This window comes from Wolffia australiana, chromosome 13 (assembly GCF_029677425.1).
Source record: "Wolffia australiana isolate 7733 chromosome 13, ASM2967742v1".
Taxonomy (NCBI): Eukaryota; Viridiplantae; Streptophyta; class Magnoliopsida; order Alismatales; family Araceae; genus Wolffia; species Wolffia australiana.
The window spans coordinates 8,679,497-8,685,498 of record NC_135847.1 but is presented as its reverse complement, the minus strand read 5'-3'; the positions used below and the strand labels follow the sequence as shown (position 1 = coordinate 8,685,498).

Below are 6,002 nucleotides of genomic sequence, written 5' to 3'. Positions count from 1 at the left end.
CAACTTATCCAATACACAGGAACAGAATTTAACTTACCTAATGTATGTGTTGGAGAAGAATAAATCAGATAATGCATGCACATTAACGAACAGAAAGGAACTTTGTCTGATATATGTAAACACCAGATTTTTTAGGAGGAAAAATCCAGGCCATCTAGAGAGAATTAAAGGGGTCAAACCCTCACATTCTATACGTTTTAAAAGCAGATTTTCTTAAATGTTTTTAAGATGGTATCATTTAGGCTACTTAAGATAGTATGTGGTTTACTCCAATGCATATGGTACCCCATAAGTCTGTAATTACTGTCAAACACAAATTAATGAGGGGAAGAGGTTCAAACATGGTATGCATAGGTCATACAAACGTAACTTAGTTATAAACAAAGACAATTATCATTTACACTTTATAAATATTTTACACCTAATTATTTTTATTTTCTTGACTGATCTCCTATCCAAAGATGTGGACTTCATGAATGATGAAAATGCAAAGATTGCTTTCAATAGGTTTACGTGTGAACTCATACAGGCACCCATTCTTCAAGTTCCTGAATGGAGCCTGCCATTTGAACTAATATGAGATGCATCAGATTTTGCAGTGGGAGCATCCTTGGGAAAAAAGAAAGAAGATGAGCCAGTGGCTGTCTACAAACACTATTAATACTTAGATTCATACGCAACCTTGGATTAATGCTCAGGTCAGTTAACTAGGGAGAATGAGTGACTAGCTCTTATTTTTGCACCACACAAATATAGGCTTCATGTGCTGGGTAATAAATTAATAGTTTTTTTAGATCATGCTGCTTTATAATTTTTAATTTTTCATAAGAAGAATAAAAGAAGACTAGTTAGGTATGTATTATGATAAAAAGTGATCCAACAATATTATTGCTGATCATTTTCTAGAATTAATGCGACATATTTGCCCCAATTAGAGATGCAGTTCCATATGAGCAGTTACTAACCATTCATGGTAGACATTTCCTTGGTATGCATGTAATTAGAATTTTCTTGGGAGAGACAATACGCCTCGAGAATAGACCTCAAAGAAAGCTGATTCTACTTTCATGAGAAACCAATTTTTTTTTACCATGAAGTTAACCAAAATTTAAGGATATGTGTGCAAGATATGGCGGAAAATAAGATCATAAACGCGACATTAACAGCAAAAAGGAGGTCTGATGTCGGACGCCGTCGGGGACATCGTCCGATCGATACTGAATATGATGGTTTGGTGCCGATAAGAGATGATGGTATCGAACGTCGACGGCGTTGTCACCCGACGGATGTAACCCTAACGGGTTATGTGACTACCATGCAATAAATGAATGCCCTACATGTCGTATGTGCAGGCTCCGACTCTAGGGAGGCGCCGAGCTCCAAGCTTGGGCGGGGACGTCGGATGAGGACGACGGTGGCCTCTCGAACCTCGTCAGAGCATCGTAGGCGTCTACGGCCGAACAGAATCAATCCATAGGGTTCCCACGTGACGGACGTACTCGTCCATACTGGTACACCACTCAAATATTTTGTAGTTTTCTCTCAATTTTCCTCTCTCCCCTACCTAGCCCGAGCGCAGTGGAGTCATGACAAACGAGTACTGCATACGGTAATTAAACGAGCGGCGGGGGAGGACGGCGCACGTCATTGGCAAGTAGCTCGTTGTGCAGGGTCGTCGATGGTCGGCGGCGGTCAGAGCGGGTGTGGCAGGGAATCGCCGGAGAGATCACGGTGGCTCGACGAGCCAATGTAGATGCCAGAGCTATATTTCAAGGTCGGAGGAGTTGGGGAGGGTGAGAGCGATGACGAGTGGCAGCACGGCTCAAGCACTCACCAGACCCTGCTATGCGTCCGGAGAAGGTAACGATACGGAGAGGCGCGGGCAGTGGCGGCGAGCTGACGGCGGGCCAAGGTGGCAGCGCCTCGCGGGGAGCTGGCGAGGAGGAGACCAGGCTGGTTAGTCAGCCTCCTGGCATGCGCCGAGGCTCTGGCATGGTGGGGTCTGTAGAGAAGGTTGGTCTCCCTTGATCTGTCGGCTAGCAGCCCACAATGCAAGAGGGATGTTAATCCGATCACCGGGCGAACACCACTCGGCACGGTGTGGAGGCGCGGTTGACTTCACACGAACTCACTCGATCGTCGGTCTTCCTGTAGGAGACGCAGACCAAGACAAGAGCCGTGTTAATTTGGCGCCCGACGAGCCATGATTGACGTTGATACCGTGATATTCTTGCCGGTCGAATCACGAATTTGGTCGTCGGAAGCTCACGATCGCACGCTCCTTGCAAACCCCTAAGGTCAACGGGAGTGTGAATTACCAATTTCACATGATTCTTAAGAGACAAGAGGGGGAATCTTCCAAATTTAAGAGGGCAGAAGCCCGAAAGCCCCCCTTCCCATTATTCTCTGCCGCCGGGGTGCTCTCCCTGGTCCGCGTTCTTCAATTTCCCCACGATTTTCCAGAGACGGGATGGAAGATCAGCGAGAATCAAGGGGCGGACGCTAGAATGATCCCCATTGCTCCCTATCACCGGGGTGATTCCCTGATCCACAATCTTCCTGTCTTCTCTGTTCAATCTTCCCCCACGATTCTCCTTCCCCTGTAATCTTCTCTTGACGAGGAAAGGAGACCAAGATAGAACAAACAACGATTTTCCCTTTTTTCTTCCTGGTCTAAGGGGGCTAGGACGCCTACCTCTTCGCTTATTACGGGGAAGAGGTCAATGGGCCTTCCCCTTAGTGGGTCAACAAAACACAAAGAGGAATCCATTAGGGGCCCTTATAGAATGGGGCCCCATTACACAGATGGGGGAGGAAATTCAAATAAAAAACAGAAAAGGGGAAGGGGAAGGCTCCTTTCCACGACGATGAAAATGCAGGCACCGCGTGTCGCAGTGCGACGAAAACAGGACGGCAAATATGCAAAACTGGATACTCGAGCGATTTCACCTGATCTTCGACGACGGTGGCGGGCGGCGTGGACGACGCCGTCGACGATCTACGATGGCGTGCGCCATCAAGGCCATTATTTAATGAGGACAAAGGCTTATATGGTACTATAAAGTTGTTTTGTTGGCGTACATTGTTTAAAGATGCTCACAACTTTTATCTTAAATGCTATTTTGTCAAGCATCTTCGTGCTTGAATACGAAATATCACAAACCTTCAAACCCATCATAAAAGTTGAAAATTGTTAAAATTTTCATGGATATGAGTATATTTCGATGGTTGTTGCATGTGTTTTTGAATGGAAAGAAGCTATTGCAACTAGGAAAAATGATAGAAACATGGAAGAAAAGTTTGTTGATAAACATATCATTAGTGGTTTTGATGGTCGAACTCACTTTACTAGCTCTCAATTTAGAACCTATTTAAATAGATTTGGTGTGCAACAGATAGTCACTACACCCTACCATCCCCAATCAAATGTATAAGTTGAGCTTTGCAACAGAAAATATTAAGAATATCCTTAAAAAAGGTAGTAAGACCTGACGGTAACCATTGGTGAAGAACATAAGATGAAGCTTTATTGGCATAGATCGCAGCTAATAAGCTCCTCTGGGTCTGTCTCCTTTTAGATTAGTTTTTGCAAAATCATGTCATTTGTGCATAAAGTAGGAGCATAAAGCATATAAATCTATTAAAAGTTCATATATTTCTCTAGATGATAGGGGAAAAAAATTTTCCTCCAACTCCTAGAGTTGCATTAAATTACAAAAATAAAGGCCTTCCATGACAATAGCTCAAGAATGTATAGCTTTCGAATTTAGGTTAAATTTCTTCCGTGATAATTTGAAATCTATCCGGGATAATGATAACTTGAAAATTATAATTTTAAATTGGTGTATATAACATACCATTTAGGTATTTTAATGGCCATATATGCATGTTATCATATATATACCGAGATTAATGACATACACTTTGATTTTATAATTGTTTTTTATTTTTTTATATTTTTACACGGTATTTAACCTCATTGCAGCAAATAAATATTTTTACAGGGCATAAAACACTTTGCCAGAGGTTGATAAGGGTTTTCCTATTTTTATGGAATTTTTCAATATTTTGTTTATAATGTTCCGACCATTATTGATCCAAGAAATGCATTTAGAACTAAAATAACTGATATATTTTAATTTATTTAACATTTAAATGTGATTTTATATATTAAACTCAGAGGCGTCCACATTATTCGCCCCAAAATTCAGGCGAACAAGTGGACGCAATGAAAAAAAAATTAAAAAAATAGAAACAGATATTATAAGCTCATTATGGCATCGCAATGCGCGATGCCATGATGAGCAAATCATTAGCTTGAAAAGAACAACCTGGCACAGAGGGCAAGAAGAAAAAGGTATGTCTTTTTATTCTTTTCGTGCAATAAATGCATGCGGAGAGTTGATATCCGCATGCATTTATCCAAATAGGTACCTCGTACGCAGTCGATTAGCCGCGTGCATTTATTGCATGCGGTAAGGGACACACATGCGTTTATAATAATAAAAAGACCTCCATTTTTTAACACATGCCGCATCAATTTTCCGCGTGCATTAAATGCACGTAGAAATTGACAATGCATGTATTAAAAAAATTTCTGTACGCTCACTTAACTATTGACTTTTCTGTTTTTTTCTTTAAAAAAAAGGGCGACGTGGCACTTTCTTGGCCATTTAAATCAAGTATAACTTTCCAATGATTACAGCCAGTGGAAGCGTTCAAGTACGTGTCAGAATGTGATCCAAGAATGGGGAAAAAAAGAAAAAAAACCCCAACCAATGAGAAAATGCCATTTTATGAGATATTTTGAAGAGAGATAAAAGATCCAACGGTTGAGATTAAATGCTAATAAATCGATTTTGATTCTGTTAAAGATCCAACGGTTGAGTTGTTTTGAAATGAAATTAGCATTGTATTTTGATTTTGATTTGAGATTGAATTTTTAATCTTTAGTTCTACATTGATTTGAAACATTTCTGCATTTTTAAATTTGCAGATTAGGGTCGAATTTCACTTTAACTCCAAACTCTTCTACTTACTCTCTCTAGATTCCAAAATTGATTGTTTGGAAATTTAATTGAATATACAAAAAACCTAAATATAAAATTTTATCCAACAACTCATCCATCTTGAAGTCCAATTTCAAAACCCCCTTTTGTACTTATTAATTCCCAATTTTTAATATATATAAAATTGACTTATAAAAACTATTTTGCCTGGGAAATTGATAATCTGAATTGACTTGATATTATAAACATAATTATCCTACCTAAGTGTCTTGCCCGAAAATAATAAAAATCAAAATTAATTTTCTACTTAATTTTGATTAATTATAAATATAATTATAGCCTACTAAGTGCAAAATTAATTCATTCGCAAATTAAAATTTTTAAAATCGGATAGAATTCTTGCTTAATGCCTCCCTATGGTTCGACCCCTTTGTTGCTCTATACACAGTATTTAATCATTAAGGGTATTTATAAATTATATTGCATAAGTCTAAAAGCCCAACAACAGCATATTTACACATCGATTTTAGGCTTATCTATTGGCGCCGTTGCCGGGGAGGCACAGTGAATTTTAAAAATTATACATAAAAAATATTTATATCTAGTGTGCCAAACTGTTTTTGATACATTCTTAATTTGAATTTAAGTTTGCATTTATTCTAGAATTTTCAAAACGAATAGTGAAAATTGCGAATTTGGCATTTCTTTCTCTCTTATGTGGATTTTTCTTATTCGGCTAGGTTGATTGTCTTTACTATTTGTGTGATTTACATTGCATGAATGGTAGGAGATCTTTAAGTCCCCGTTTAGTGCACCTTAAGATGATCAGTAGAAGAAGTCCTAGTATTGATAATATTTTTGACAGTTCTGAAGGAGAAAATTAACAAATTGGTGAGAGAATGGAGGACAACCAAAATTGTAGAGTTGAACAAGGAATGAGAAGAATGATATTGAGAGAGTATTCTGATCTTGCAGAGAGTAAAACTTACACTA

General features: G+C 39.0%; 1 long non-coding RNA gene across 1 annotated transcript; it reads right to left on the bottom strand.

The window, feature by feature from the left end:
• Window positions 1-1,453: 1,453 nt before the first annotated feature.
• Window positions 1,454-2,669, bottom strand: LOC144711462 (uncharacterized). The gene is made up of 2 exons (XR_013583557.1): window positions 2,221-2,669; window positions 1,454-2,148 (listed from the first exon to the last, which is right to left on the bottom strand). It is a non-coding gene; the product is annotated as an uncharacterized LOC144711462 (long non-coding RNA).
• Between the last annotated feature and the right edge of the window lie 3,333 nt (window positions 2,670-6,002).